A 13,521-nucleotide genomic window follows, 5' to 3' on the forward strand; every position below is an offset into this window, starting at 1 on the left:
CTCAGGTTACTTTACTGCCCATTGCTACTCCAGCTTAACTCTCTGCAGCCACCTCGTTTCTTACTTAAGCTCCTGCTATCTTGAGTTTAAGTCTTGGGGGGAATCTAAGTACTTGTGAGAATATAAATCTCTATGGAAATGGCAGCTGCAATAGGTGAAGACCTCTCTAGCTTGATTCTAGGAATTCATGTGGTTTCCTAGGTGAGCCCTAACAGTATGAATGTATAGCAGGAACATATTATCTCACCTCTGCAGGTCTAGAACAAGGGTCCAGCCTGGGAGTTACCAGTAATTAATAATAATTAATTACCTGTCCTGTGTTTTCTTATCTTGTGCTTCTCCTCCAGGTCCAAGCTTTGCTCCAGTGGTGTCAGCAGAGGCAGGTGACTCAACTTGTTTCTTTAGTATATGTTTTGTGGTAAAGATGACCTCACAGTTGTCCCAAGTAGACGTTTGGACTGAAGGTGACCTTCTAATAGTCCAGCAATGTAGTATGCTTGGCTGTTGACCTCACATTTTGTTCATTGGAGAAGGCCCACCTGGAAAAAGTTAGAGGTGTGATAATATGTTCCTGCTATGCATTATACATGCACATATACAGGTAGTTTTGCCTAAGTAAAATGTCCATACCTAACATAAATATTTTACTTCACCCTATCTTGAGTAAATGTTTTGTGGTAAAGACAACTTCACAGTTTCCTGAGGTGAAAATACAGGTGAATAATTCATAAATGAATATTGCTTGGCTGTTGACCTCACATATTGTTGGATGGAATGGTCCCACTTGGACAAACCTAGAGTTTTAATAATGTTCCTGCGATGCAATAAAATGCATATATATCACATTACACCTCTCTCTGTTTGCAGGTTGATTTAACACCGATACTGGAATTAGGCAAAAGAGATTTTGTAGTATAAGATTGGGGACAAAATACCAAATCACAAATAGTCACATTTCCCACCTCAATCCACAAGTGTCTTTAAACACCCACAGGTCTCATGTTTGGGAAATGTGAGTGCAATGCTGTTTAGGACTTTGACACCGAAGCCCAATATCTACATAACAACAGGGAGAGTGAACACAATAAATATCCTGCACAGAAAAGAGACAGAAAGGAACTAATGGCACTAAAAAATAAAGGCAAATCACTGCAGCCCACTAGAAACAACATGGTGTTTTTAAAAAAAGAAAGTAACACACATATGTAATTATGCAGACATATACACAGACACAAATATACAGTTTCAGAAACCTACATACACATACACATTTCTACAGTTACACTGAAACAAATATAGGTACAGACATACAGCATATACATTTACATAAAAACATGTACAAACACATAAACAGTATACAGTTACACAAAAACATATACAGACAGATATTTACAGTTACACAGACACATATATACTGTAGGTACACAGAAACATTTATCCAGTGACACAGGCACATTCACATTTATATATATATATATATATACTGTATATATATATATTCCTTAGACAAAAAACCTTACGGTTTCACATGTCCCATTGAGGATTCTGAGACATGATCTGAAATTTCACAAAACCTACTGAATTTGTGCCACTTAAACTAAAAAAAGCAATGAAATTCCGATCACCTTAATGGAAGTGTTCCTTGCGTAAAAAAATATGGTATGCCATCACACCCTGTGGTTAACTGCAGATTCAGTACTCTCACAGAGTGAAATTGCTGACACTCACAAAATGGTGGAAATGCTAATTCACAAAATTGTGTGCTCATTGGAAAACACACATGCAGTCTATGTAGCGAATTTAGACTTGGGGTTTGTTTTATTAGGTAGCTATTATTCAGGGTATGGCCCCCCCAAAAAAAAACAACAACTAGCAGCAGGCTTTGGACACCCAGTACTGGTTGTGCTAAATACATGGGACAAATGACATAGGGTCCCCCATATTAAGCACAACCAGCAACAGACTTTTTAGAACCAGTCCTGGTTGCCAAAATACAGGAGGACAAAAGATGTAGGGGGCCCCCGTATTCAGCATTAACAATGACCGCTAGTCAGCCCCCAGGCCGGGAATGCCTGGGGACTTCCTCCAATAAAGGGTTCCCCCTCTCCAGGGCACCCCAAGCCCAGGCTGGTGGGTGCCGGGTTGATTATGTAATGTTTAGTGCATAAGAAAGATATAATTTATTGTCTTTTACAGAAGCACTACAGGCCCCAGCAAGACTACCCCACATGCTGGTACTTAGAGAACCACAAGTAACAACAAGCATGGCATAAAGAGCTCCGCTGATACCTATAGTACCCCTGTAAAAGAAATTTACAGAAAAAACACAGACACCGATTGTTTTAAAATTTTATTTTTCTGTACCATCACCAGGGGGACGGCAGCCTTTAAGCTCTTTTGCATGGCTGCCGCTTCCCCCAGGACTTCTCCGGCATCTTCACCTGGAGGGTGGCGGAGTTTAAGCTCTTCTTTATGGCCGCCACCCATCCAGGACTTTCCCGGCATCTTCTTTCTTTGGCAGGTCTTCTGTGCTGCCAAAGGGCTCCCCTGGCTGTTGCATTAGCCCCCTCTAGAAAGTGCCCAGCGCCACTACAGCCCGCACTGGCCAGCCATCTTGGTGCACCCAAATGAAGCCACAGTGAGTACATCTGCTCCTACTGATGCTGCGCAACAAGTTGGAACTACCGATCTCTACAATGGCAGATTCGTGAGGTAATACGGTTACTTTCTCAGTAACATAAACCCCAAAAGTACCTATCTTGGAACAAAAGCAACCTAATAAAAGAAACCCAAGTCTAAATTCATACACTACCCTGAGTTATGCCTTCCCAAAAATCCATTATAGAGAACAGCAGAAAAGTGGTCCTAATTGAGAGTGTCAGAAAAAACTGATATTTGGAAATTCAGATTACTTCCAAAACCTATTTATTTATGTTTTTTCAATGAAATTTGGAATGCAGCATGAGCGACAGTTCTACCCGCCCATGCTAAATATCAGCACAGTACCTCCGATTACTTTGGAGGTGCAGCCCCTGAAACACCATGCCCTTCCTCGGGAGTTCTCTATGGGAGAATTCAGTTTTTTTAAATTCAGCCTTAATATAAGGGCACAACTGTGCCCTTATAATATACATAGTGACACAGAAACTTATACACAGACAGATATATACAGTTACAAAGACATATACAGGTACATAGAAAATATAGGTAAAAGACGCATGTATACAGTTACAGACACATATAGTTACAGTGATACATATATACAGACATATTTATATATATACAGTAACTCAGACATGCATATTGTTACAGACACATAACTATAGTTCCACAGATACATATAAACAGTTACATAGACACATATATACAGTTACACAGATACACCAATTTTCTTCTGATTCTGATGCCCTCAGCCAGACTGCTGCTGCATAACTACACTCAGGTGATGGTTTAACATGTGTTCCTGGCATACCTTTACTCAGTCTGTCTCAGTCTCTGGTCTATAACTACCTGTACAATTACCTGCCTCAGGTTACTTAACTGCCCATTGCTACTCCAGCTTAACTCTCTGCAGCCACCTCGTTTCTTACTTAAGCTCCTGCTATCTTGAGTTTAAGTCTTGGGGGGAATCTAAGTACTTGTGAGAATATAAATCTCTATGGAAATGGCAGCTGCAATAGGTGAAGACCTCTCTAGCTTGATTCTAGGAATTCATGTGGTTTCCTAGGTGAGCCCTAACAGTATGAATGTATAGCAGGAACATATTATCTCACCTCTGCAGGTCTAGAACAAGGGTCCAGCCTGGGAGTTACCAGTAATTAATAATAATTAATTACCTGTCCTGTGTTTTCTTATCTTGTGCTTCTCCTCCAGGTCCAAGCTTTGCTCCAGTGGTGTCAGCAGAGGCAGGTGACTCAACTTGTTTCTTTAGTATATGTTTTGTGGTAAAGATGACCTCACAGTTGTCCCAAGTAGACGTTTGGACTGAAGGTGACCTTCTAATAGTCCAGCAATGTAGTATGCTTGGCTGTTGACCTCACATTTTGTTCATTGGAGAAGGCCCACCTGGAAAAAGTTAGAGGTGTGATAATATGTTCCTGCTATGCATTATACATGCACATATACAGGTAGTTTTGCCTAAGTAAAATGTCCATACCTAACATAAATATTTTACTTCACCCTATCTTGAGTAAATGTTTTGTGGTAAAGACAACTTCACAGTTTCCTGAGGTGAAAATATAGGTGAATAATTCATAAATGAATATTGCTTGGCTGTTGACCTCACATATTGTTGGATGGAATGGTCCCACTTGGACAAACCTAGAGTTTTAATAATGTTCCTGCGATGCAATAAAATGCATATATATCACATTACACCTCTCTCTGTTTGCAGGTTGATTTAACACCGATACTGGAATTAGGCAAAAGAGATTTTGTAGTATAAGATTGGGGACAAAATACCAAATCACAAATAGTCACATTTCCCACCTCAATCCACAAGTGTCTTTAAACACCCACAGGTCTCATGTTTGGGAAATGTGAGTGCAATGCTGTTTAGGACTTTGACACCGAAGCCCAATATCTACATAACAACAGGGAGAGTGAACCCAATAAATATCCTGCACAGAAAAGAGACAGAAAGGAACTAATGGCACTAAAAAATAAAGGCAAATCACTGCAGCCCACTAGAAACAACATGGTGTTTTTAAAAAAAGAAAGTAACACACATATGTAATTATGCAGACATATACACAGACACAAATATACAGTTTCAGAAACCTACATACACATACACATTTATACAGTTACACTGAAACAAATATAGGTACAGACATACAGCATATACATTTACATAAAAACATGTACAAACACATAAACAGTATACAGTTACACAAAAACATATACAGACAGATATTTACAGTTACACAGACACATATATACTGTAGGTACACAGAAACATTTATCCAGTGACACAGGCACATTCACAGTTATATATATATATATATATATATACTGTATATATATATATTCCTTAGACAAAAAACCTTACGGTTTCACATGTCCCATTGAGGATTCTGAGACATGATCTGAAATTTCACAAAACCTACTGAATTTGTGCCACTTAAACTAAAAAAAGCAATGAAATTCCGATCACCTTAATGGAAGTGTTCCTTGCGTAAAAAAATATGGTATGCCATCACACCCTGTGGTTAACTGCAGATTCAGTACTCTCACAGAGTGAAATTGCTGACACTCACAAAATGGTGGAAATGCTAATTCACAAAATTGTGTGCTCATTGGAAAACACACATGCAGTCTATGTAGCGAATTTAGACTTGGGGTTTGTTTTATTAGGTAGCTATTATTCAGGGTATGGCCCCCCAAAAAAAAACAACAACTAGCAGCAGGCTTTGGACACCCAGTACTGGTTGTGCTAAATACATGGGACAAATGACATAGGGTCCCCCATATTAAGCACAACCAGCAACAGACTTTTTAGAACCAGTCCTGGTTGCCAAAATACAGGAGGACAAAAGATGTAGGGGGCCCCCGTATTCAGCATTAACAATGACCGCTAGTCAGCCCCCAGGCCGGGAATGCCTGGGGACTTCCTCCAATAAAGGGTTCCCCCTCTCCAGGGCACCCCAAGCCCAGGCTGGTGGGTGCCGGGTTGATTATGTAATGTTTAGTGCATAAGAAAGATATAATTTATTGTCTTTTACAGAAGCACTACAGGCCCCAGCAAGACTACCCCACATGCTGGTACTTAGAGAACCACAAGTAACAACAAGCATGGCATAAAGAGCTCCGCTGATACCTATAGTACCCCTGTAAAAGAAATTTACAGAAAAAACACAGACACCGATTGTTTTAAAATTTTATTTTTCTGTACCATCACCAGGGGGACGGCAGCCTTTAAGCTCTTTTGCATGGCTGCCGCTTCCCCCAGGACTTCTCCGGCATCTTCACCTGGAGGGTGGCGGAGTTTAAGCTCTTCTTTATGGCCGCCACCCATCCAGGACTTTCCCGGCATCTTCTTTCTTTGGCAGGTCTTCTGTGCTGCCAAAGGGCTCCCCTGGCTGTTGCATTAGCCCCCTCTAGAAAGAGCCCAGCGCCACTACAGCCCGCACTGGCCAGCCATCTTGGTGCACCCAAATGAAGCCACAGTGAGTACATCTGCTCCTACTGATGCTGCGCAACAAGTTGGAACTACCTATCTCTACAATGGCAGATTCGTGAGGTAATACGGTTACTTTCTCAGTAACCTAAACCCCAAAAGTACCTATCTTGGAACAAAAGCAACCTAATAAAAGAAACCCAAGTCTAAATTCATACACTACCCTGAGCTATGCCTTCCCAAAAATCCATTATAGAGAACAGCAGAAAAGTGGTCCTAATTGAGAGTGTCAGAAAAAACTGATATTTGGAAATTCAGATTACTTCCAAAACCTATTTATTTATGTTTTTTCAATGAAATTTGAAATGCAGCATGAGCGACAGTTCTACCCGCCCATGCTAAATATCAGCACAGTACCTCCGATAACTTTGGAGGTGTAGCCCCTTAAACACCATGCCCTTCCTCGGGAGTTCTCTATGGGAGAATTCAGTTTTTTTAAATTCAGCCTTAATATAAGGGCACAACTGTGCCCTTATAATATACATAGTGACACGGAAACTTATACACAGACAGATATATACAGTTACAAAGACATATACAGGTACATAGAAAATATAGTTAAAAGACACATGTATACAGTTACAGACACATATAGTTACAGTGATACATATATACAGACATATTTATATATATACAGTAACTCAGACATACATATTGTTACAGACACATAACTATAGTTACACAGATACATATAAACAGTTACATAGACACATATATACAGTTACACAGATACACCAATTCTCTTCTGATTCTGATGCCCTCAGCCAGACTGCTGCTGCATAACTACACTCAGGTGATGGTTTAACATGTGTTCCTGGCATACCTTTACTCAGTCTGTCTCAGTCTCTGGTCTATAACTACCTGTACAATTACCTGCCTCAGGTTACTTTACTGCCCATTGCTACTCCAGCTTAACTCTCTGCAGCCACCTCGTTTCTTACTTAAGCTCCTGCTATCTTGAGTTTAAGTCTTGGGGGGAATCTAAGTACTTGTGAGAATATAAATCTCTATGGAAATGGCAGCTGCAATAGGTGAAGACCTCTCTAGCTTGATTCTAGGAATTCATGTGGTTTCCTAGGTGAGCCCTAACAGTATGAATGTATAGCAGGAACATATTATCTCACCTCTGCAGGTCTAGAACAAGGGTCCAGCCTGGGAGTTACCAGTAATTAATAATAATTAATTACCTGTCCTGTGTTTTCTTATCTTGTGCTTCTCCTCCAGGTCCAAGCTTTGCTCCAGTGGTGTCAGCAGAGGCAGGTGACTCAACTTGTAACTTTAGTATATGTTTTGTGGTAAAGATGACCTCACAGTTGTCCCAAGTAGACGTTTGGACTGAAGGTGACCTTCTAATAGTTCAGCAATGTAGTATGCTTGGCTGTTGACCTCACATTTTGTTCATTGGAGAAGGCCCACCTCTAAAAAGTTAGAGGTGTGATAATATGTTCCTGCTATGCATTATACATGCACATATACAGGTAGTTTTGCCTAAGTAAAATGTCCATACCTAACATAAATATTTTACTTCACCCTATCTTGAGTAAATGTTTTGTGGTAAAGACAACTTCACAGTTTCCTGAGGTGAAAATACAGGTGAATAATTCATAAATGAATATTGCTTGGCTGTTGACCTCACATATTGTTGGATGGAATGGTCCCACTTGGACAAACCTAGAGTTTTAATAATGTTCCTGCGATGCAGTAAAATGCATATATATATCACATTACACCTCTCTCTGTTTGCAGGTTGATTTAACACCGATACTGGAATTAGGCAAAAGAGATTTTGTAGTATAAGATTGGGGACAAAATGCCAAATCACAAATAGTCACATTTCCCACCTCAATCCAAAAGTGTCTTTAAACACCCACAGGTCTCATGTTTGGGAAATGTGAGTGCAATGCTGTTTAGGACTTTGACACCGAAGCCCAATATCTACATAACAACAGGGAGAGTGAACACAATAAATATCCTGCACAGAAAAGAGATAGAAAGGAACTAATGGCACTAAAAAATAAAGGCAAATCACTGCAGCCCACTAGAAAAAACATGGTGTTTTTTAAAAAAGAAAATTACACACATATGTAATTATGCAGACATATACACAGACACAAATATACAGTTTCAGAAACCTATATACACATAGACATTTATACAGTTACACTGAAACAAATATAGGTACAGACATACAGCATATACAGTTACATAAAAACATGTACAAACACATAAACAGTATACAGTTACACAAAAACATATACAGACAGATTTTTACAGTTACACAGACACATATATACTGTAGGTACACAGAAACATTTATCCAGTGACACAGGCACATGCACAGATATATATATATATATATATACTGTATATATATATTCCTTAGACAAAAAACCTTACGGTTTCACATGTCCCATTAAGGATTCTTAGACATGATCTGAAATTTCACAAAACCTACTGAATTTTTGCCACTTAAACTAAAAAAAAAATGAAATTCTCATCACCTTAATGGAAGTGTTCCTTGCGCAAAAAAATATGGTATGCCATCACACGCTGTGGTTAACTGCAGATTCAGTACTCTCACAGAGTGAAATTGCTGTCACTCACAAAATGGTGGAAATGCTAATTCACTAAATTGTGTGCTTATTGGAATACATACATGCAGTCTATGTAGCAAATTTAGACTTGGGGTTTGTTTTATTCGGTAGCTATTATTCAGGGTATGGCCCCCCCAAAAAAAAAAAAAACTAGCAGCGGGCTTTGGACACCCAGTACTGGTTGTGCTAAATACATGGGACAAACGACATAGGGTCCTCCATATTAAGCACAACCAGCACCAGGCTTTTTAGAACCAGTCCTGGTTGCCAAAATACAGGAGGACAAAAGATGTAGGGGGCCCCCGTATTCAGCATAACCAGAAATGGGCTTTGAGTCGGTCCTGGAAGTACAGGTGAAAAATATGCGAAGGGTCCATATGTATTTACCAGAGATAGCACCAAACTTTTTCTAGCGGGGCTAATTCCACAGCAAGGAAAGTGCTTTTACTGGGACCCCCGGCCGAAGCATCAACAATGACCGCTAGTCAGTCCCCAGGCCGGGAATGCCTGGGGACTTCCTCCAATAAAGGGTTACCCCTCTCCAGGGCACCCCAAGCTCAGGCTGGTGGGTGCTGGGTTGATTATGTAATGTTTAGTGCATAAGAAAGATATAATTTATTGTCTTTTACAGAAGCACTACAGGCCCCAGCAAGTCTTCCCCACATGCTGGTACTTAGAGAACCACAAGTACCAACAAGCATGGCATAAAGAGCTCCGCTGATACCTATAGTATCCCTGTAAAAGAAATTTATAGAAAAAACACAGACACCGATTGTTTTAAAATTTTATTTTTCTGTACCATCACCAGGGGGATGGCAGCCTTTAAGCTCTTTTGCATGGCTGCCACTTCCCCAAGACTTCTCCGGTGTCTTCACCTGGAGGGCGGCGGCCTTTAAGCTCTTCTTTATGGCCGCCACCCATCAAGGACTTTCCCGGTGTCTTTTTTCTTTGGCAGGTCTTCTGTGCTGCCAAAGGTCTCCCATGGCTGTTGCATTAGCCCCCTCTAGAAAGAGCCCAGCACCACTACCGCCTGCACTGGCCAGCCATCTTGGTGCACCCAAGTGAAGCCACAGTGAGTACATCTGCTCCTACTGATGCTGCGCAACAAGTTGGAACTACCTATCTCTACAATGGCGGATTTGTGAGGTAATACGGTAACTTTCTCAGTAACCTAAACCCCAAAAGTACCTATCTTGGAACAAAAGCAACCTAATAAAACAAACCCAAGTCTAAATTCATCCACTACCCTGAGTTATGCCTTCCCAAAAATCCATTATAGAGAACAGCAGAAAAGTGGTCCTAATTGAGAGTGTCAGAAAAAAATGATATTTGGAAATTCAGATTACTTCCAAAACCTATTTATTTATGTTTTTTCAATGAAATTTGGAATGCAGCATGAGCGACAGTTCTACCCGCCCATGCTAAATATCAGCACAGTACCTCCGATAACTTTGGAGGTGTAGCCCCTTAAACACCATGCCCTTCCTCGGGAGTTCTCTATGGGAGAATTCAGTTTTTTTAAATTCAGCCTTAATATAAGGGCACAACTGTGCCCTTATAATATACATAGTGACACGGAAACTTATACACAGACAGATATATACAGTTACAAAGACATATACAGGTACATAGAAAATATAGTTAAAAGACACATGTATACAGTTACAGACACATATAGTTACAGTGATACATATATACAGACATATTTATATATATACAGTAACTCAGACATGCATATTGTTACAGACACATAACTATAGTTACACAGATACATATAAACAGTTACATAGACACATATATACAGTTACACAGATACACCAATTCTCTTCTGATTCTGATGCCCTCAGCCAGACTGCTGCTGCATAACTACACTCAGGTGATGGTTTAACATGTGTTCCTGGCATACCTTTACTCAGTCTGTCTCAGTCTCTGGTCTATAACTACCTGTACAATTACCTGCCTCAGGTTACTTTACTGCCCATTGCTACTCCAGCTTAACTCTCTGCAGCCACCTCGTTTCTTACTTAAGCTCCTGCTATCTTGAGTTTAAGTCTTGGGGGGAATCTAAGTACTTGTGAGAATATAAATCTCTATGGAAATGGCAGCTGCAATAGGTGAAGACCTCTCTAGCTTGATTCTAGGAATTCATGTGGTTTCCTAGGTGAGCCCTAACAGTATGAATGTATAGCAGGAACATATTATCTCACCTCTGCAGGTCTAGAACAAGGGTCCAGCCTGGGAGTTACCAGTAATTAATAATAATTAATTACCTGTCCTGTGTTTTCTTATCTTGTGCTTCTCCTCCAGGTCCAAGCTTTGCTCCAGTGGTGTCAGCAGAGGCAGGTGACTCAACTTGTAACTTTAGTATATGTTTTGTGGTAAAGATGACCTCACAGTTGTCCCAAGTAGACGTTTGGACTGAAGGTGACCTTCTAATAGTTCAGCAATGTAGTATGCTTGGCTGTTGACCTCACATTTTGTTCATTGGAGAAGGCCCACCTCTAAAAAGTTAGAGGTGTGATAATATGTTCCTGCTATGCATTATACATGCACATATACAGGTAGTTTTGCCTAAGTAAAATGTCCATACCTAACATAAATATTTTACTTCACCCTATCTTGAGTAAATGTTTTGTGGTAAAGACAACTTCACAGTTTCCTGAGGTGAAAATACAGGTGAATAATTCATAAATGAATATTGCTTGGCTGTTGACCTCACATATTGTTGGATGGAATGGTCCCACTTGGACAAACCTAGAGTTTTAATAATGTTCCTGCGATGCAGTAAAATGCATATATATCACATTACACCTCTCTCTGTTTGCAGGTTGATTTAACACCGATACTGGAATTAGGCAAAAGAGATTTTGTAGTATAAGATTTGGGACAAAATGCCAAATCACAAATAGTCACATTTCCCACCTCAATCCAAAAGTGTCTTTAAACACCCACAGGTCTCATGTTTGGGAAATGTGAGTGCAATGCTGTTTAGGACTTTGACACCGAAGCCCAATATCTACATAACAACAGGGAGAGTGAACCCAATAAATATCCTGCACAGAAAAGAGACAGAAAGGAACTAATGGCACTAAAAAATAAAGGCAAATCACTGCAGGCCACTAGAAAAAACATGGTGTTTTTTAAAAAAGAAAATTACACACATATGTAATTATGCAGACATATACACAGACACAAATATACAGTTTCAGAAACCTATATACACATAGACATTTATACAGTTACACTGAAACAAATATAGGTACAGACATACAGCATATACAGTTACATAAAAACATGTACAAACACATAAACAGTATACAGTTACACAAAAACATATACAGACAGATTTTTACAGTTACACAGACACATATATACTGTAGGTACACAGAAACATTTATCCAGTGACACAGGCACATGCACAGATATATATATATATATATACTGTATATATATATTCCTTAGACAAAAAACCTTACGGTTTCACATGTCCCATTAAGGATTCTTAGACATGATCTGAAATTTCACAAAACCTGCTGAATTTTTGCCACTTAAACTAAAAAAAAAATGAAATTCTCATCACCTTAATGGAAGTGTTCCTTGCGCAAAAAAATATGGTATGCCATCACACGCTGTGGTTAACTGCAGATTCAGTACTCTCACAGAGTGAAATTGCTGTCACTCACAAAATGGTGGAAATGCTAATTCACAAAATTGTGTGCTTATTGGAATACATACATGCCGTCTATGTAGCAAATTTAGACTTGGGGTTTGTTTTATTCGGTAGCTATTATTCAGGGTATGGCCCCCCCAAAAAAAAAAACAACTAGCAGCGGGCTTTGGACACCCAGTACTGGTTGTGCTAAATACATGGGACAAACGACATAGGGTCCTCCATATTAAGCACAACCAGCACCAGGCTTTTTAGAACCAGTCCTGGTTGCCAAAATACAGGAGGACAAAAGATGTAGGGGGCCCCCGTATTCAGCATAACCAGAAATGGGCTTTGAGTCGGTCCTGGAAGTACAGGTGAAAAATATGCGAAGGGTCCATATGTATTTACCAGAGATAGCACCAAACTTTTTCTAGCGGGGCTAATTCCACAGCAAGGAAAGTGCTTTTACTGGGACCCCCGGCCGAAGCATCAACAATGACCGCTAGTCAGCCCCCAGGCCGGGAATGCCTGGGGACTTCCTCCAATAAAGGGTTACCCCTCTCCAGGGCACCCCAAGCTCAGGCTGGTGGGTGCTGGGTTGATTATGTAATGTTTAGTGCATAAGAAAGATATAATTTATTGTCTTTTACAGAAGCACTACAGGCCCCAGCAAGTCTTCCCCACATGCTGGTACTTAGAGAACCACAAGTACCAACAAGCATGGCATAAAGAGCTCCGCTGATACCTATAGTATCCCTGTAAAAGAAATTTATAGAAAAAACACAGACACCGATTGTTTTAAAATTTAATTTTTCTGTACCATCACCAGGGGGATGGCAGCCTTTAAGCTCTTTTGCATGGCTGCCACTTCCCCAAGACTTCTCCGGTGTCTTCACCTGGAGGGCGGCGGCCTTTAAGCTCTTCTTTATGGCCGCCACCCATCAAGGACTTTCCCGGTGTCTTTTTTCTTTGGCAGGTCTTCTGTGCTGCCAAAGGTCTCCCATGGCTGTTGCATTAGCCCCCTCTAGAAAGAGCCCAGCACCACTACCGCCTGCACTGGCCAGCCATCTTGGTGCACCCAAGTGAAGCCACAGTGA

Source organism: Taudactylus pleione, unplaced genomic scaffold (genome assembly GCF_031769625.1).
Source record: "Taudactylus pleione unplaced genomic scaffold, aTauple2 ptg000032l, whole genome shotgun sequence".
Taxonomy (NCBI): Eukaryota; Metazoa; Chordata; class Amphibia; order Anura; family Myobatrachidae; genus Taudactylus; species Taudactylus pleione.